This window comes from Melozone crissalis, unplaced genomic scaffold (genome assembly GCF_028551555.1).
Source record: "Melozone crissalis strain CALT ecotype California unplaced genomic scaffold, PUWL_Pcris_2 ptg000066l_1, whole genome shotgun sequence".
In the NCBI taxonomy this organism is placed as follows: Eukaryota; Metazoa; Chordata; class Aves; order Passeriformes; family Passerellidae; genus Melozone; species Melozone crissalis.
In genome coordinates, this window is record NW_026535844.1 from 1,923,756 (window position 1) to 1,944,778 (window position 21,023).

Below are 21,023 nucleotides of genomic sequence, written 5' to 3' on the forward strand. Positions count from 1 at the left end.
AAGGACTTCGTCTCTACATTTGGTAGCTCTATCCCCTCTCTCTTTGTCTCTCTCTCTCTTTTCTCTCTTCCTCTATCTTTTTCTCTCCCTTAATCCTTCTATCACATTTTGCTGTGGTCATTCAATAAAGGTGCATTTGTTTCAATTATCATTGCAAACCCCCTTGTACCGTGTCGGTTCTTTTTGCACCCTGAGATCAAATCCACGAACCACCATGAAACCCATCCGTAAGGATGGATCATGACACCCCCCGAGGACCCCTCCCCAAATTCCCCCCCAAAGCCCTCCCAGCACCCCCAGGCCCTGCTAAAATCCCCTCAAGTTCCCCCCAGACCCTCCCCAAATCCCCCCAAACCTCCTCAAGACCCCTCCCCAAATTCCCCTCACGGCCCCTCCAGGACCCCTCACCTGTCCCTGCGCCTCCTCAGCAGCTCCCGGAGCCCCCCGTCCTCTACCAGCGCCTCCTCCGCTCTCTCCAGCGCCTCCCGCAGGACCCGCCCGAGCCCGGGGCGGCTCCCGGGGGTCCCTGAGGGGGTCCCGGAGGCGGGGGGGGGGAAGAGGGGCCGCCCGCTCCGTGCCCGGCCCCGGGGTCAGGGGGCGCTGCTTCCAGCTCGGCTCTGATTGGCTAGAGCGGCGGGGGGGGGGGGGGGAGGGCGGGAGTTGCTATGGGGAGATGCCTGGTGATTGGTCGGTTTCGTAGAGGGCATGGTGATTGACAGGAGATGGGTGGGGGAGGCGAGCGGTGATTGGTTGGATCGGGTACAGGGAGGCCGGTGTTCCTGATGGGAGACACGCAGTGATTGGTTGGTTTGGGGCAGTACGTGCCGTGATTTGTTAATTTGGGAGATGAAGCGCGGTGATTGGATGGTTTGGGGCAGGGAACGCTGCTATTGGTTGGGAAATGTCCGGGATTTTTAAGGGACATTCCAGTTTTTTTCGGGAAAAACTCTCAGATTTTTAAGGAAAAATTCCCGTATTTTGCAGGAGAAACATTGCCGGATTTATTGACCCCACATGACCACAAATAACCCAAATAACCCCAAAACACTCAAAATAAACCCCAAATACCTCGAAAAAAACCCAAACAATACCTAAAAGTCCCCCAAATAACCCAAAACAAATCCAAACAACCCCAAAATAACAAAATAAACCCCAAAATTAAACCCAAAAAAACCCAATTGATTTCAACTACATCTAAAAAACCCCATATACACCAACATTAACCCCAAGAACCCCAAATAATACCAAATAAGCCCAAATAAACCCAAACAAGCCCAAACAAACCCAAATACTTCCAAATAACCCCAAATAAACAGAAATAAACCAAGTAAAACCCAAGATAAACCCAACATAGTCCATCAATAACCCCAAATAAACCCCAAACAAACCCTATATAAACCCAAGTAAACCCCAAATAACCCCAGTTCCTCCCGTCCCCACCCCAAAACAGATCCCGACCAATCAGAACGCACGGCACTGAGGACGATCCACTTGCTGGGCACAAACTCAGAGCACTGGCCCCGCTCAGCGATTTTCAGCCAATCAGTGCCCGACCCGACTCTGACTCATCGCTTGCCAGCCACAGACCAAGACCTCTCACTGCGGTAAATACTCAGAGACCGCGCGGGGTAATTTCCAGCCAATCAGAGCGTGTCTCGCTGATGACTCATCAGTTGCCAGGAGTGGAATTTGGGGGGGGGGGAAGGTGACCCTGGGGATGGATTGGAGACCCCAAATTAATCCACAACAGGGTCGGGACCCCAAAACGGACCAGAAGGGGCCTGGAGACCCCAGGAGGACCCTGAAGCCCCTAAAACCAAACACGGGGGAGGGGATTGGGGGAATGATTGAAAAGGGGAGGGAGAGTGGGAAAAAGAGGGGTGTGGGACCCCAAAATTGAGGTGGGAGGGAGATGGGACCCCAAAATTGAGGTGGGAGAGGAATGGGACCCCCAAATTAAGCTGGGATGGGTATGGGATCCAAAAACTGAGCTGTGAGGAGGATGGGACCCGCCAAATTGAGCTGGGAGGGGGTTGGACCCCGAAACAGGATGAATCCACTTTTGATGCCAGAATATGTAAAGTAGTTTATGGATATACAACAAGGTGATGAATATGCAACAGACTGATGTAATGGGAGACAAGGACCTTCGAGCAAAGGTTGTTATGGCCACCAAGAACCCTCCAGTTATTTTCGGGGACACCTCTTAATTAATCTGGTTTTAATTACATCAGCCTGTTGCATATTCATAGACCCTTATCCATATCCATAAACTAATTTAATTTACATCTTTCAGGAACTATTTTACATGGCCCAGCCTTGGGGGTGTCTCCCTATTTCAGGAGTCTCCACTGAAACAGAAAATGTAAACCCCCTCCCTTTGATTACTATTATTTCTATTATTATTATTATAATTATTATTTAAAAATATTAAATACTTTTGAAATTAAGGAGCCCTCAGGCAAAGATATGGGAGTAGAAATAACAGTTCTTTATTAGGAAGAAATAAAAATACAAATGCAGTAGTACAAACCAAAAAAACCCAAGTGATAGAGTCAGTATCCTCTGGGAATCCAGTGAAACAGGTTCATCCTCTTGGAATACAGTGGGAATAGGGCTGATCCTTTGGGAATCCATTTCTTAACCCCGAAAGGCAGGTGAAAGGCAGGGCCATGGAATATTTACAGGGCATCCCAAAGGTGGAGTTGGGGTTTGGGTCAGGGGAGGAGTTCTAAGCAACACAAGAAGGGCAAGATCAAAATCCTTCCTCTTAGCAACAGCAGCACTCCACACAGAACACATCCCGAAATCCTAAATTCCGTCTAAAACAAGTGAGAAATTATGGAACTTCAGATATATTCGAACAATTTCCTTCATTTAACCCAGTTTTGGGTGTTTTTAAAGGATGAAGGTGAAGCAGAGGAAAATTAAGGCCAAACCAAAAGGCGAAGCAGCCAGGTGTGTTCCCAACATGGATCACAGGGAATGTGAGTGACCAGGGCTGTGCCCAAAGTGCCTCCTCCAGTGGGGGATGGAGCTGGAGCAGCGCACGAAGCTCTGCCCGCACTCGGGGCACTCGCAGGGCTTCCCTTACTGGTGCCTCCGTTGGTGTTGGGTCAAGTGAGAGCTCTGTGAGAAGCTCTTCCCACACTGGAGACACTCGTAGGGCCTCTCCCCTGTGTGGATGCGCTGGTGGATGATGAGGGTGAAGTTGCGCTTGAATCCCTTCCCACAGTCGGGACAGCGGAAGGGCCTCTCCTCTGTGTGAATCCGATAGTGCCGGAGGAGACAGGAGCTGGTCTGAAACCTATTCCAGCATTTATCACACTCGTAGGGCCTCTCCCCAGTGTGGATGCGCCGGTGGGTGACAAGAGTGGAGTTGTCCCTGAATCCCTTCCCGCAGTCGGAGCATTGGAAAGGCCTCTCCTCTCTGTGAATCCGATAGTGCTGGAGGAGAATGGAGTTGGTCTGAAACCTCTTACCACACTTGGAACACTCATAGGGCCTCTCCCCAGTGTGGCTCCTCTGGTGCCTGATCAGGTGGGAGCGCTGCCTGAAGCTCTTCCCACACTCCCCACACTCATAGGGCTTCTCCCCAGTGTGGATCCTCTGGTGCCTGATCAGGTGAGAGCTCTGCCTGAAGCTCTTCCCACACTCCACGCACGTGTGGGGCTTCTCCCCATCATGGAGCTGCTCATGGAGCTCCAGCTCCGAGCTCTGGCTCCATCTCCGGCCGCCTTCCCGGCCCAGGCTGGCTCTTTCCCCCTCAGATCCCCGCCGGCTGCGTTTGCAGCCCCTCCTCGTGCGGCATCTCTGGGCCTTTTCCTCCCCGTTGGCTTCCTGCGCCGTGGAGCCGCTCAAAACGGCCTCTGCCACCAGGTTCTGCCACGGGCATTTGTCCTCCCTGCTCTCCATGCTCAGCTCCTGCTCTGGGGGAGGAAGGACAAGGACAGGATGGGATTTGCCGCCGTGCCACAGGCAAGGGCAAGGAGATCCTCCCAGGGCTGAGCTGCAGCCTGGGCCGTGCTGGGCTGGGAGATGGAGCAGCACAGAGGGGAAAGGGGCACTGACTTCCTCCTCACCTGCCTCAGTGTCCCGGGGCATCTTCCTCTTCCTCGCAGCCTCCCAGGCCTTGGCAATGGGAAATCCTGGTTTGGGGAAAACAAGGGATGAGTGCGTTTGTAGGACTGTCGGGGGGTAGGACGGTCGGGACGGATGGAGACGAGAGATCTCTGCAGCCAGGGCGTGGAACTTGCGGTTTATGCAAAGGGCCTGGGTGCAGGGCCCTGCTTGGAGCTGCCAGCCACAGCTCGGAGCAGGCCCGAGAGAAGAGAGGGGTAGAGAGGGTGAGAGGGTAAGAGAGTAAGAGGGGAAGAGCATAAGAGAGTAACATTCCCGCTACAATACAATCAATCTTCTTCTGTGTTGAATATTCTATTTCTCACTAACCAATCTAGTACAAGATACAAATCCTATAGCATTTACATACAGCCTGTAAAAATCATTACAGCACCATACTGTGTTACATTTTAAACCCTAAAAACTCCTCTTTGGACCCCTTCTATTGAGCTAGTGGGGTCTGCTCTGACCCTTGGATCTGTCTGCAAGCAGAGGGAATTGTTTCATCAAAAGGGGATTACCTTCAGCTGGCCACACCATTGTTTTCCAGTTGTTCACTAACTGAGGTATCTCAAAGCTTGCTTTCATTTTAATCTTCCTTATACTTGTTATGTTCACAAAATCTTTTGCCAGACAATTGTATTTATAAGGTTTTCCTGTTTCATCTTCCCCAACACACATTGAGTTTGAAGGTCGCTCTGCCCAAGTCCATCTCTACAAGTCACTGGTCATCTCGGCTCCAGAAAAACCTCCCAAACACCCAAGATTCAGCCCTGAAAAAGCCTCCCATGACTTCCCCGTCCCTGGTCCCTCCCCTCTGGCGTTCAGGGGGTTTCCCCCTGTCCCAGCTGCTGGGGTCACGCTTGGATTGGGGGTCCCTCTTCTCCTCGTTGGCCGCCCTGCCCAGGCTGCTGGCAGTCCCAGCAATGCCAAAAGCTCCCCCTGCTTCGCTCTCCCCATTTCGGGATGCCAGGTGTCATGAAGAAAAATTCGGTTAATATTTTTTTTGTGAGAAAAAGTTACAAAAAGGCAGCCAGATCACTGGCCCTGCCCGAGTTCTGAGTGTTTTGTTATTGTAATCACGGGTCGTTGTGGCTAATCGCTCCTTTTGTATTAGCAGAGCCTTGCCCGAGGCTACGGTGTACTTTTTCCCAGAAGGGTGAAGAGACCTGAGAAGGTGAGAGGGGTTATGCAAAGTGACTCCAAGACCACAATGCAGCATTGGTCCCCCGCTGTACGGAGAAACCCCAAAAACAACGAGCCAAATAAAAGAGTTGAGAGACTGGAGTGGTGTCTGGACGTGAGGAGCCGAGTGCTGAGCCTTCAGAGATGCGGAACACCTTCGGAGCCTCTCGCCCTGACCGTAGGACTCGATCCCGGCGGTGAGACCAGGCCGACTGAGTGGGAGGAGAAACATCTGGCGGGGAATACCACGCCCAAACGGCTCCCACGAGGACCGGATTCCCCCAGCTCTGCCCCTGGTGGACAGAGCTGTGCATATCCTCCTCCTCTGAGTCGCCTTGGGAGACGACAGGACGCTGCAGACCTGGCGAGCCGCCCAATCCTGAGCTGATCACTTTTAATAAAGGCATTAAAAAGGAGAAGAAGTCTTCTGGCCCTGTTTATTTCACCAGGGCTTTTTGGGCTCCTGAACTCCCTTCTCCCCTCATTCTCTGCTTTGGGCTGTGAATGAGACGAGGGCTGGTTGTCCCAGACCTGCCAAGTGAGTGCTGGAATCTCCCACGCTGCGTTTCCAACTTTCCTCGAGGGAAGCAGCCAGTAAAGAGACACAGCGAGTGATAAGAGGAGTGAGAGAATCCCCCGGGGTAACTGGGACTGGGTCTCAGAGAGGGGCTGGACCCCTCGGAGGAAGGGAGCAGAGGAGTTTCCGAGCCCAATCCACTAGGAAATGGGACAAAGGGGGCTCCTAAAAATTCTGCTGCTTTGAGGGATAAGAGAGCCCAAGAGCATCCAGAATTAACACCTGCTGGGTTGAGAAATTAACATTCCAAGACCATCCACGGTTGGGCAAAATTCTGCCGGATTGAGGATATGCTCAAGAGCATCTGGGGTTGGACAGCACAGCTGGGTTGAGGGATATCCAAGAGCACGGGGACTGGCCAGAAACACCTAAACTTGTAATAGCCTATGTGAAAGTGTAGTATATGGTAGAGATAATTCATGCTATTAATGTATAAAATATTGTAAAATCCACATTATGTCTTTTGACCATCCTAGCAGGAGCAGTGTCTTATTCATATACATCTAGTTCCTGGACTTGGTTGAGATAAACATCGGGGTTTTTAATGAAAGAATAGAAGCTTCCAGGGCGATAATCGCTGGCTTCCCCGGGTCACCAGGTCCACCCAAGAGTGATTATCGCCTCGTCGACTACTGCTACCAAGATGATCCACAGCCCCACCCTGATGCATGTGAATGCTGACTTCCCCAGAGTCTACTGACAACATCAGACACCTGGACTGAGTCTTTGTCCACCTCTGCACAGGTAAAGACACTCTTATGCATGGGAAGAGACACAAAGAACATTTGGTCATCTCTGCCTCGAGCAGAATAAACTGTAAAAGAACTTGCTGCATCAGGCAGCATTTGTGAACAGGGGGAGACTCTGACATTCGCAGGTCAGATCCGTGTTCACCCAGCACCAAACCCGGGCTCGACGCTGACCCTTGGCTGTGGTGGTTTTGACAACCGAACTTCAGTCTCACAGACAAATTAATAAATCTTTGCTAAATTTTCTTATAGGTTTGGCTCTCGATTTGATGATTTATAACAAAAGGTACCCTATTGTTGCCTTGTGTGTGTGAGAGTGAGTCACACACAAAATCAGCCCTTCCCGGGCGGGTGGGAAGGGGGGGCTGTGGAAAGAGGAGTGTGTGACCCACAAATAAGCCATTGTTCTCCTGGGCTTGTGGGGGCTGTGGCATAAGGTACAGGTGACCTGCAAACGGGCCATTGTCCCCAGGGCGTGTGAGGGGGCCGTGGCTAAAGAGTGTGAGTGACACACAAATCAGCCTCACAGGTGAACGGGGCACCGGAGGCAGCAGAGTCAGGGCCCTCCCAGGAGGCCCAGAGATACTGAGACCCAGAGGCCACCCCAAGGTGAGGGGGGGCCACAGGGACCCGCGATTCTCTGTCAACAGGGATCCACTCTGTGTCCTGAGGGCGGGAAAGAAGGTGTGGAAGAGAATGGGAAATAAAAGTGAGTGAATGCAGATGAATGAAAGTATAGGTAATGTAGATTCTGTATTTTAAGCTTCACTATATTTCCTTGGAGGAAGGTGAATTGTACTGAAAGTGTGAGAAAAAAGATTTTTATTTTTGTGTGTGTAGTTGAAAGAAAAGTGGTATTTAGGTTGTTAGTGAAAGGGAAAAACAGAGGCAGAAGATGAATAGATAAGATCTTGAAAAAATGAGACAGAAAACCAGTAAGTTGCATACAGGGGAAAAAAAAGAAAAAAAAATAGTTGTTTGGGAGTTATGTCAGCTAACAGAGATACAACTCCTTGCAAAAGGAGAAAATACAGGGTATGTAGAAGTTGATGAGAAAAATGTGCAAACTATGGAAAAAGGGAAATTAACCTTAAACTAGTAAGCTCAAACTTGTGAATTATATACTTTGAAAAGAGCACTAGAATATTTAACACAAAATAAAGGAACTATACATACTGATTCAAGGTATGCCTTTAGAGTAGTACATACCTTTAAAAATTTGGAAAGGAAAAAGATTACTTAATTCAAGAAGAAAAGGATTAGTACATGAGGAACTTATTTTAGAGGCATTACAATCAACTAAAAGAGCTATAGTACATATTATGGAACTCGAAAAAGGAAAGACCCCAGAAAGAAGAGGAAATAATTTGGCAGATCACAAAGCTAAGGATGCAGCAGAAAATGGAGCTGAAAGAGTTATGTTAATATTAACTCCAAACCAGGAAAAACTGGAAATTCCAAAGTTTGGGGAAGCCGAGAAAAAAGAATTAAACAAGACAGGAAGTGAACAAGATAAATCAGGGAAATGGAAACTTCTTGATGGAAGACAATTACTTAATAAAATGTGCTTCTAAGACAATATTAGAAGACAGGCATCAGAAAACCCACTGGGGCACTCAAGCTTTGTGTGATCATGCTTTATGGAACTATGGGTGCATTGGGATTTTTGGATTTGCAAACAAGTAACTGAAAGATGCTTAATTTGCCAAAGAATAAATAAAAAGGTAATGGGAAAAACAACATTAGGAGATCATGAGTTAGCTCATTGACTATTTCAAAGTATCCAAGCAGAAGTTTAGATTTCCAAGGCTCTGGATTTATTTGTTAAAAAACCCATTTAATCTAGAAGAGAATATGCCATATGTTAGACAGGAGATTTAAGAAGAAAAAAATCTTTAAAATATTAGAAACCTCCGAGAAAAAACAAGAAAAGAAAGAGGGAAATGAAAGGGAAGAGAACAAGAGGAAAAATCAGAAAGAGAGTGGGATCCTCTGCAGGTCTTGCCCCCTCCGTTCGCAGCCGAGGCGCCTGTCCCGGGTCCCGGCTCGCTGCCCGCCTCAGCTCCGCCTGCCCCGGTTTCCATCCCAGATGCGGCCTAACTGCCCAGGGCAGCTCCACCTGCCCCGGCGCTGTCGCTCAATTTGTGTGCCCTGCTCCCACTGCCTGGCCCGCGGTCGCTCTGCCGGCCATGCTGGGGAAGATGGGGGTTGCTCTGTCCTGCCGCCTGCTCCGAGGTCACCGTGCCCACTGCACCCAGGGGGGTCCCAGCCATCCCATCCCCGGCTGCCCTGCCCGTGCCACCTGCGCTGGGCATCGCCGCTGCTGCCGGGCTCTCCCACCTGCCTTTGCTCTGCCGGCAGCTGCCGGATCAGCCGCCATCAGCCATGTGGGGGCTGCCCACGCTCCGCCTCGGGCTCCACGGGAAGATCCCCCTCTGCCGATTCCGGCAGCAGACCCTGCCCACACTCCCACCGAGCCTCGGCGGGATATCCTCCCCTGACGCCATCCTGCTCTGAGTTACGGCCCCTCAGTAACCACAGCTCCGGCTGTTCAAGGAAACTCTCTCTCGAGAGAGAGGAAGCACCATATCAAAACACTGGGAGCTCAGTTAAAAGGCAGCCCTCTCCAAATTCTTTCTCAAAACATGTGAGAAAGGCCATAGAAGGTAAAAAAGTGAAAGAGTGAGATGAAGGGATTGCTCTATTCCTGTTCAGAGAGGTTCCCATGGGAGGGATGCGCTGCCCCGCCCCACGGGAGCCACCAGCGCCCCTGCCGGCCGTGCCCGGAACTGCACCCAAGGGCAAAGCGCCGCAGCCCAAAGGCCGGGACTGGGTCCGGGCTCTGTTTGCTGTCAGTGCCGCAGCTGTTGGTGTTTGTTTGCTTTATTATACACACTAGTAAAGAACTGGTATTCCTATTCCCATATCTTTGCCTGAGAGCCCTTTGATTTCACTATTCTAAAAATTAAGAGGGAGGGGGTTTGCATTCTCCATTCCAAGAGAGGTTTTTTCTGCCTTCCCGAGCAGACATCTCACTTGTAAAGCAAGACAAGCACCCACAGGCACTGAGGGGGCTGCAGGAGGGGCACAAGAAGGCCCTGCAGCACTTGGGCACAAAGGCACAGCAGGTGAGTGCAAGAAGGGAGCAGCAAAAGGCCAAGCTGAAGGCAAAGGCCAAGGCACAGTTCCTGCAGCCCCTGAGGGATCAAACCCAGGGCCCAAGGGGGCCCCAGCACCCAGGGCACGGGCTCGGCCACAAGCACCTGGCAGAGGCATTGCCCTCCTCACCAGGGGAGAGCCCACCCAAACAGCCCCTGGCAAGGAACCAGGGCTCCAGCTGCAGGGCACAAGGACACTGCAAGCACAGACAGCAGCACCCTCAGGACCAGCAAGTCCACCCCTTGATGGACATGGATTGCCAGGGCTGTCACAGCTCCCATCACACCAGGGACCCTCCACACTGGAGCCCTTGAGAACATTCAGGGTGGGTCTGCATTGAGAGGAGGCATTTCCTGATGGACACAGGGGCCTCTCAATCCACTCTGAATCTTAGACCTAAGGGGGAAAATAGTAAAGGAATATTTTAATTTTTAAGGGAATGAGTGGGAAAGATGCGCAGGTATGATTTGTTCAACTACTATTAGAAGCTGTGGGGCATAGGTTTGAATAAAATGAATTTATTTTTCTTCCTCCTGTGATTGTAATTACCTAGGAAGGAATTTGAGAGTTGGATTTTAATACTGTAAAAGGGGTTGCAGAGGCCAGTTCTGTTCTACGTTTGTGTGAAAAGATTGTAAAGGCCTATGCTGAAGTGAACCCAGAAGTGTAGGCAGCTTCGCGGAAATGGGGAAAATTAGATATGGAGCCTCTACAAATTACTTTAAAGCAACCAGGACAAGCAATATCCTGTTCCAAGAGAGGGAAGGAAGGGCTCACAGCCTGGTACTGAGTCCCTGTTAAAGGCAGGGCTTTTGGAGCCAGGGATGTCTCCCTACAACACTCCTATCCTGCCAGTCAACAAACTGGATGGATACACAGCAGGAGGTAAAACAGAATTTTCAAGTGTTAAAATGAAGATTAACTGAGGTGGGTGGCCTGGGCCTTCCAGACAGGGAAAAAGAATTTGAATTACAGGTGGATGTTAAACAGGGTCTTGCCAAAGGAATTCTTGTGCTAAAATGTTTAACCCTATATAGGACCTCCTATACTTCAAGTCTGGCATCAAGTTAAAGCTCTGATAACCAAAAGAGCCTCTAAATGGATGAGGAGGGCTCGGTTATTACAGTATGAAACTTGTTCAATGGCACAGGAGGATTTAGAACTGAGGACAGGGCAAGGGTTTAACCCAGCCTCCTGTTTGAACAGCCTGGAGAGGGGCTGGCAAGGAACCCAGGACTGCATTCAAGGGACAGAGCTCCGGACCCAGGCTGGGACAGATTGATGGGACATTCCCTGGCCTGAGGGAGAAAATGTGTTTGTGGATGGCTCTGCAAGGGCAGCAGAAGGGAAAAGAGCTACAAGACAGGCTGTTATTAAGGAAGGGGAATCAGACACAGCACAGGTCACCGCCCCATGCTCAGCTCAACCCGCCCAGCTGTGGGTGCTTGTGAGAGCCTGGCACTGAAATGCCCTGAGCAGGAAGGCTTCAACATCTTCTGCTGACACCATGGCACCTAACAGGGGGGCAAAAGCAATTCTCACTGCTTCAGCAACCACTGGAGCAGATATCAAGGCACATTCTCCCACAGGAAGCTGGGCTGGCACTGAGCCTGCCCTGGCACTTTGCTGCTGCCAACACCCAGCCAGGACATCGGCTCCTGCCTAAGGAGTGCCAAGCAGCACCACTGGTGGCCAAGGGGCCCATGCCAAGTGTCCCTGAGGCCACAAACAGCCGCCAGCACAGCTCAACACGGGGGGACCCCTCAGCCTGGCCTCAAGGGCTCTGAAGCCCCGCAGATTTGCACTTCCCGCCTGCAGCAGGACGATGCGAGGCCGCCCCTGAGCCTGCCCTGAAGGCAACGCAGCAGCAGCCAGGGCTCCACAGCGGGCCAAGCCCCTGCGCCTGCCCACAGATCCTCGCCTGGAATCCTCTGCAATCCTGGCCACCCTCCTCTGCCATCTCCAGCCACTGGGGCCAAGCCTTGCTGCCACTGCTGCAGCTTCAGCGCTGGCTGGGCCTGCACTGCCACAGCTGCTGGGGAACACCACGGCACAATTCCACTCTGGGGCTCACGGACACCCACACTCTGGGCTGCCTGCCATTGCACTGCTGCAAAATGTACCGATTTTGTTCCTTTTAAATCTTATTTCTCTGCTCAGGCTTGGTTTGTCTTTGCCTTTGGGAAATGAATTTTCAAGGTTTTATTTAAGGGGTGTCATACCCATCAATGGAGATGAGTTTAACACCCGAACAGACTGGGAATACCCAGCAGCAAACAGCAACCAACAGCTACCCCAGACACTGCCCCCGGCTGAGCTGGAGACACCTGGGCTGGAAAAGGCTGAGAAGGAAATCCAGGAGTGTGGAGACCAAATTCACACATCAGAGGGGAAGGAATCCGGGTCCAACAGGAAACCAAATGCTAACAACTTACACAACTTGGAAACAAGAAACATTAAAGCAGTGGATTTAGATTGGTTCTACATAAAGTTTAGGAAAAATCGAGTAAAACTCACATGGCATGGAACGATTTTTTCTGCACAGCTGGGCTATTTGTGAAAGAAATTATTTCTGTTGCACATCCAGGCCAGAACCAAGGAATGCCTTGACTCTCTAACACTAAAGAGATTCTTGCAGAGTTTTTGTTTTCCCTGCAGTTTCAGTGACAAAATTACAACACGAGAAAATTTTTTCATTATATTCCGACTTAATGTTGTCAGGTAGGTTTGGGACAGAAGTGTGAGAATCAATTTTTGGTCTGGGTTTTTCCATGTTCTCCTTTATGTAGCTTTTGCAAAACTGAAGAGCTTTAACCGTAATATTTTGAACTCCTAAATAGTTAATACTTCTTAAAAAAAAGCAGATTCTGGGGGGGGCCACATGTGACTCACCAGATGGCTGCCCTGGAAGAGAAGCTTCATTCCAGGCAGCCTCCAGAGGAGCTTTAGAAATGCAAATGAACACTGCTGGGCAAAGTGTGGACAATGCACCTGGGTCTCTTGCCCGGGGCAGGAATTGGGCTGATTCCCTCTGCCCCGAACCCCAAGCTCTGCCTGCTTGCACTGATGGAATTTGCACAGCTCAAGGCAGAGCCCAGGGGGAGGATATCTGACCCTGCAACAGAAACGGGTGAAGCTGCAAAGGGAAACAGCAAATGGAGAATGTTGGGAAAACTTCACTATAAACAAATGGGGGGAATCAGCCCTCTGCCCACTCCAACATGTGCTGTCACTCTCTGTGTTATATAGGGTATATTAGAGCACTGGGGATTTTTTGCTACCAAAAATTCAGGGAAATCAGTTGGGAATCCAAGGATTTGATGATTTAATTAGAGAAAAGCAGTCAATTGATGCAGCCCTGGCTGGAGAGAGCGGCCAAAAACAGGGAAAAGATGAACGGCCAGCAGAACAAATCCTACAACACCATGGACCAGCCGCGGGGAACTCGAACCAATTCATATCAGGAGCCACAGAACCCATTTCTCATTTCTATGGCATCATTAGATTACAAGCTCTGCTCAGAATAACCAACCAGACAGCTCCAGCTCCTGACCTTCCTGCTGACCAATCCACTGAAATGAGGAACACAACGCTTAACCATGGGATGGGATCAGATCATCTGTTAGCAGAAAAATAGGGGTTTGTGGAAAATTAAATGACTCAAACTCCTGTTGGCAAAGAGATGGCAAAGGAAAAGTGGTGAAACAGATAACAAAGGAAGTAAGAAAGCACCTCATGCTCCAGGCCAAACGTGGAAAGGACAGGAACGGGACACGGTTTTGTGGCTCCCTGGCAGATCATGGGTTAAACGAATGCTGTTTCTCCTCTGATGTGCTGCAGCAACTCTCATCTTTTTACCATGCTCCACACCTTGAGAGTGCAGCTCATTCGGCACCTGAGCGAGGGGCCAGGGATTTGTAGATAAGGAAGTAAAGGGCGAAACCATCAGCTTCATTAAATGTAACTACTTAGAAGGACGGCCTCTCCCTCGCTAAATTCCTGAACTTCCAGGAGAACAAACCCTTTACAGAGCCGTGAATATCGGCTGTTATACAAAAGTGGGGGTGCACATTAACGAGGACATGTAGTTGGCGGATCGGGAGGTCTGAACCTTCCAAGTACCTCAGCCAGTGGGCAAAGGGAGAGGGAGATGAGGCCGGGAAACGAGGATAAAAAGGAGGCTGCCAACTACAACAACGGCAGAGAGCGCACGGCAAATGCCCCACGGCCTCTCCCTCTGCTCAGCAATAAAGTCACTTTTACAGGACTCCTCTGTCTCCTCTGCGCACAGAAACCTCCGGCCACGGGAATTTCCCCGCACAGCCCCGGGCACGGGGCAGCCCCCTCTGTCCCAGCCACAGCAACCGGGCCGAGCCAGCGCTGCTCCGCCAGCGGCTCCTGCCGAGGCAGCGGCCGCAAGGAGACCGCGGGCAGCCGCTCCCGCAGCGCCCTCACGCCAGCGGCAACACGCGCCGGACACGGCACAACGAACCCGCCCGAGCCCCCTGCCGCCCCCGAGGCCCGCAGCCAGCCCCAAGCCCCCGCACAACCCAGCGCGGCTCCCACCTGCGCTGCGGCCGCCTCCGAGCTCCGCCGCCGCCTCACCGCGCTCCGGCCGCTGCCGCCGCTTACGGGACCGCACACACGCTCCGACAATGGCGCCACTGCCCAGCCACGGCCGCCCTCAGCCCGCCACCGGGGCCCTGCTCCGCCCCGCTCCCACCAATCAGCGCGCCACAAACACGACTGACGGCAACATCGCCCAATCCCAGCCAGGGGCGGGCTCTGCACACGGCACAGCCCCGCCCCGCGCTCTCAGGGCCCCCCGGGCTGCGTGAGGGCAGAGCCGGAGCTGAGGAACAGCTCTGGAATCGGCCCGGGCCCGAGGGGATTGAGCTGAAAACACAAACAAACTTCTCCGCACCTCCCGCCACGGCTTTCCCGGCACTGCGGCTCCGGTGGCTCCGGCTCAGCGGGAAGCCCTGGAGCCTCACTTCTCCTACCCCTAATTAGGAGCATCATTGCATCGCTTTGATTTCCCCCAAAAAGGGAAAACCGCCCCAAACCCCTGTGGATGAGTGGGAGATGGGAGAGATTTCTGACAGAAAACTCCTAAAACTCAGAGCAGGATAATGAGAAGTAAGTGAAGATCCTTAATTCCAGGTTTTCGCCCACGCCTCCCTCCTCCCAGCTGCACCTCCTACCCCGGCAGTGCCGCAGACAGGGAATGGGGCCGGGCCCAGTTCATGCCCCGGGGCTTCTCCCTCTGCTCAGGGACAGGAGTCGTTCCCCTGCTGCACCCTGGGCTCTGTCCCACCAGAGACTTCTCCAGGAACTTCTCCAAGCTCAGTCCATCCCACGGGGCACAGCCCCCTCCAAGTGCTGCAGCGTGGGTCACTGTGCCCCGGGGTCAGTCCTGCCAGGACAGGCTGCTCCAGCGGGGCCCTCTGGCCGCGGGGTCACAGCCTCCTCTCAGGCATCGCCGTGCTCAGCGTGGCTGCTCCGGGGGCTGCAGGGGGATCTCTGCATCCCCATGGATCTGCGGGGGGATCTCTGCATCCAAATGGATCTGCAGGGGGATCTCTGCAGCCCCATGGATGTCTGCGTCCGGCACCGCCATTTTTGCAGTCACGAGGAACAGGCTGAGCTCTGCCTGAAGCTCTTCTCATATTCCCCACGCCTTTCCCAGCCCAGGGAAGCTTTTACCCTTTTACCTCCTCACAGCTCCCCAGGCTGGGTTTGCAGCCCCTCCACGTGTGGGATCTCTGGAGCTCTTCCTCCCCGTTGGATTCCTGTACCATGGAGCCGTTCCAAATGGCCTCTTCCACGAGGTTCTGTGGCAGGGATTTGTTCTCCCTGGTCTCTGTCCGCAGCTCAGTGCCTGGGGGAGGAAGGACAAGGAGAGGGAGAGACAGGGAGAAGGGCAAAGGAAAAGGCAGGAGGAGAGGAAAGAACAAGAAGGAACAAAGGAGGAAGGAGATGGGAAAGGAACATGGATGGATGAAGGACAGAATGAGGAGAAGAAGGAGGGTGGACAAGGAGAAGATGGGATTTGCCTCCATGCCAGAGGGAAGGGGAAGGAGATCCCCCCAGTCCATCCCTGGCAGGATGGCGTTGGCAGTGAGGCTGTCCTGCAGCGATGCTGGGCTGGGAGATGGAGCAGCAGAGAGGGGAAAGGGGCAGTGATTCCTCCTGCCCTGCCTGGCTGTCCCAGCCTGGAGCGTCCTGGCGCTGCCGAGGCCCTTGGAGCGTCCGGCACTCCGGAGCCCGAAGCTCACGGCTGCTTTATAAAGCTGACAAAGTCGGCAGGATGGGTCTGGGTATGATCTGCAGCAAACTGGGTTTATTGGTACAGGAACAGGGCACAGAGCTGAGCAGGACCCAGGGATAAAGACAGGGTGCAAGCTGAGGGCACAGGGGATTTTTATATGGGGTAGTGAGGGTGGAGCTGAGGGTCAGGGTCCAATGGATATGGGGGAAAATGGTGCAAAGGAGGGGTTAAGGGTCGGGTCAGCTAATAGGGAAACAGGGGCAGAGGAATGCAGTAAATTAGGGCAAATGGAGGGACAGAGAGGGAGAACATTCTAGGGACTAACCAAAGATGGGTAATAGGGGGTGAACTAGGGTAATTAGGCCAACAGGCCAATGGGGAAACATAACTTTCCATAAATCAGTATGTGCCTGCAAAGATCTATAGGAGAAGCAAGCTTGTCACCATAACCTTGAAATCTGTTCTTCTTCTTGGGGACCAGTCCTCCACGGGTGGGAGATTGAGACTCCCATGTGCCTCCACACCAGTGCATCTTCCTTTCCCTTGCAGCCTCCTTCTCCTCCATCCAGACAAAGTTTAGGATTGACAAATCCTGGTTTTGGGGGAAGATCAAGGGGTGAGCACCTTGGGTTTGTGAGAAATGAGCTTCACTCTTTAGAATTTTGAAAGTTTAATAAGGAATAATAAGGGACAAATCAGTAACAGCACTGGGTGCTCGGCGATGGCCAGAGGCACACCGGTTAACCACAGCAACTCTTCTTGTCTAGTTTCTCCATTGTATTGTTCAAATACATATTCATAATGATTATACATATTCAAACATTTCTTTGAACTCGTTTACATGTTCCAGGAATTCTTTAGGTTACTTTGACCCACATCCTGCCTTTTTAGAGCACGTGCAGGAATCGTGGATTGCTGTTTTGAGGGTTGTGTGTCACTCCCTCATAAGGGCCCCTGTTCTGTGGTTTCAGCAGGTGACAGTTTTTGACAGTGGAAGGCTCAGTGGCAGGGGTCCTCATCACATCCCTTCCTTAAATGTTATCTGACCATGCAGACGGTTTTAGCTATTTCCACAAGTATTTAAATGAACATTGGCTATTTCACAAATATCTCTGAAGTGTTATTGTCAGTTATTTACAAAAATAAAAGCATTAGTTCTTATTTCACAACTACAGCTACTTCTGCAAAAAGTTAACATTATAATGCACAACGCATGGCATCCACTTTAATATTTTGCAAAACCCAAAACTATAATATATGTTTTTCATGCTGTCCACAAACTAAAATATCATCCATAAATGATGTTCTGAGGATACGAGCTACACAGGGGCCAGGGCATTGGCCACAAAAAGCTGACAAATTATACTACAGCAAAAGCAGTTAAAACTGATTACAAACTGTACTATATCAAAATGGTTGTGATTAAGGATATTTTACAGAAGTCAATACCTAATAGCAAAAGCCAACACTACCTAGTTATTTATAACAAACCCAGGGCAGGTTTTCCCTTGCATGGAGCACTTGGGCCTTCCCCCGGGCCCCTTCTGCTCTCCTGCAGAGCCGGTGGCATTTTCCAGCACACCCAGTTTGTAACCAAGAGCCGGGTGCAGCCGAGAAGGCTCCAAGCGCCTCCTTCCAGGCTGACTCTGCAGGTGCCGAGGCTGCTCTGGGCTCTGCCAGGGCTCTGCTGGGGCTCAGCTCTGGGCCAGGCTGGGCCCGCTCTCCCCTCACATTGCTCCGGGCAGCTGAGGCACAGCGGGAGAAGGAAGGGACACGGCAAGGCAGTTCAGGGTTAAGTGAGTTTTTATTCAAAAAACTGCCATAACAAACAGGCTGTCCTAACTCCCATAACTAACTACCAGTGCTAACTACCACAACTAACTAGTTGTCCTGACTACTGTAACTCAAAGCTGTCCTCAAGGGGTTCATCTCCTCCACTGCTCCCTCAGTTGCTTCGCTGCAGTGATCAGAGGGGTCAGGCTGGAGAGAGGCTTGGCTGATGATAAAAATGGGTGCTGCCCAAAGGATAAAGAGGAAAGAAATGAACTGTTACTTTCCAGAGTCAAGTTCCTCACAGGCTCTGTTGCAACAGGACAAAGGGAAATGCTTTGAAACTCAGGAGAGGGAAGCAGGCTCAGATAAGATCTAAGGAAGAATTTTTTAACCAGCAGAGTGGGGAAACACTGACAGAAGGTGCCCAGAGATGTGGGAGGTGCCTCCTCCCTGGAAACATCCAAGCTCAGGTCAGGCAGGGCTCTGGGCCCCCTGAGCTGCTTGATGATGTCCCTGCTCGCTGTGGGGCACCAGGCCCAGATGACCTCCAAAGGAGCTGCCAAGCCACAGCAGGCGAGGATTCTGCTTGCTCTGCGTGTGGAACGCAGCCAGACTGGAGACTGTCGGAGGGGGCCCCACAAGAAAACCCCTCCCTGGCGCTGCTGCTTCCCCTGCAGCCCCTGGCCCTCAGCTGCAGCAGCTCCTGGGCAGCCCAGCGCCGCTCCTCGTCCGGCTCCAGGCTGCACTCGAGGCAGTCCCGCAGCAGAGCCGACAGGCACCGGGGCTCCTGCAGCTGCGGGGTCCCGTTCTGCCGGATCAGAGCGCGAGCCTGCAGGGAAAGCAAACTCAGCGCTCTGCCAGCTCCCTTCACACCCACACGGGCTCACATCCAGCCCGGGGCCTCAGCCCCAGCTCCAGGGGCACTTTCCTCCCTGACACAGATGCTGCTCAGAGCTCATTTTGCTATGCCAGCAAAAAACCCAAACCCTGGGGCTGCCACAGCCACTGCAACATCCAAATGATCTCGCCTTGAGAGCCAGTTTCATTGGCTGACTCTGTTAGTAGGAACCTCCATCAGAAATAGCACATTTTGCTTCTCCAAATGGGGACACCAGCTTTACAGGCCATTTTCCAGAGTCAGTGTGGTCTGCCTGTGTTATTTCAGAGGATTCTTACATCAATTGCATCTCTGCAGTGCCACTGACACTCAAGTAAATGCATTCCTGATGCCCCATCCCAGAAACTGCCAGGCAAGAAACAGGAGGTTTGTGTTGCTGAAAGCTCAGCAACACAGAGAAGGTGACACGGAGAAAGTAGCTTGGACTAGGAAAGAAATATGTTAGACTATGAGGATGTTAAACAATCATCTTTACATGTTCTCAACATGTTTCCCAGTGAGAAGAATCAGGGGGCAGATCATCTTGCAAAATGTCTTTTAGAAGCTCCTGTAGAAATCTTGTTGTGTTTGGGGGCGGGATATGGGGGTGGTTTGGGGTTTTCTTGCAAGGTAACATTAGACCTGATGCACTTGCTTCTCATTTTAAGGCCATTGTCACAGCCAGATGAGCTCCAACAACATAAATCCCAAAGCAAATTGTTGCTAGACATTGCAGAATCTTCATCTGCATTGAGGCTGGCGTGCTCTGGGAATTCCCTTCCCATGTGCAGAAACCTCCAGCTGCTGCTCCCAGTGCAGGGTCCCCCTGTGCTCACAGGCCTCTGCAGCCACTGCAGAATTTGCCTCTTACCATGGCCGCCGTTGGATTCCCTGAAGTAAGGAGGTTCTCCTTCCACCATCTCGATGGTCACAATGCCAAAGGCCCAGATGTCCACCTTGGGGCCATAAGGAGATCTGGTCACAACTTCTGGGGCCATCCAGTGAGCAGTGCCCACCACGGAGCTGCGCTGGTCCTGCTCAGGGCTGAGGTGAGCACAGAGGCCAAAATCAGCTGAGGACAGAAACAAACCCTGTCAAAGGCAGCTGGGATGAGGAAACCAAGCACCAAGATTCCCCACTCTCAGTCTGAGAGTGCAGTAGTGAAGTCAGCTGGAAAAGCCCTCAGGGCTGTAGCCAAGGAAAGATGGAACTGGACCCTTCAAGAAACCCTCAGCTTTCATGCAGTGGCTTTTACTGATTCCCTTGGAGCTTTAGATTCCCACTGCTGCCCCTCTGGAAGGGCCATAGGCAGAGCAAAGGCACTGCTGGCACCCTGCTCCTCTCCTGAGCTCTCTGCAGGGGCAGCCGCTCTCAGCTGGCAGCAGGGGCCGGGCAGTGCCCCCAGCAGCCCTTGTGGGGCTCTGGCCCTCCCTGGGAAGCAGCCCCACACTCGCAGCCCGGGAGCACCATGCCTGGCCAGGAACACCCACCCAGCCTGACAGAGCCGTCCGTGCCCAGGAGGATGTTGGAGCTCTTCAGATCCCTGTGGATCGCCCGCTTGGAATGGAGGAAATCCAGGCCCTGCAGACACTGAGAGAGAACAATGTGGTAAATAGGTGTGATTCATGCTGATAAAATTGAAACAGTAATCAATATTGATACAGTAATTAATTTTTGGAAATTATAAAACAGGTAAAAGTTGTCATGCCAAAGAAGATAGGGAGAGGAGGGGCTCCACCCCCTCTCCTGGCAGATGTTCAAGGATAGGAGGAAAAAGCAAGAGAGAACAGTTACTAAAAATTAACAGAGAGAAGGGAAAATCTGATTGGGTCCCAGGAAAATGCCCGCTATAAGAGATTTATTGCTTTGATGCTAAAATGCAGTAATATGTTAATTTTGGCTTACATTATATTGGCTTGGTGCACATGTGTAACCCAAAGGTGAATTAAAGGACAAAGAGGAAGAGGAGAGGTCTTCATCCAAAACAACCCACAAAGACTTGTGCGACCACCAAAAGAGTGGTGGAGCATGCGCGGTAAAGGTGGTGATGAGGGCGGAGGTAAAAATGTGATGAATCGAAAATGGGAGGAGACGGCATTGACACATGACATATAAGGGGGGAATCTTCACTTGGCAAGCTTGTACGTGAGGTGGCAAGGGTCCAAGAGCCCTGCACTCCGTACCCCGTGGTTATCTTTTGCTTATGCGCTATTATTTGAACCAAATTATCCCATATTTTTAATCAAATTATATTGTCGATATATATTTTCTAAACTATTCAATTAAAATTGCTGCTATCTCAAACATTGTTTG

At 51.6% G+C, this 21,023-nt stretch overlaps 1 pseudogene; it reads right to left on the reverse strand.

The window, feature by feature from the left end:
• Nucleotides 1–21,023, reverse strand: part of LOC128945551 (uncharacterized) — a 1,882,792-nt pseudogene that overhangs the window by 1,322,831 nt on the left and 538,938 nt on the right.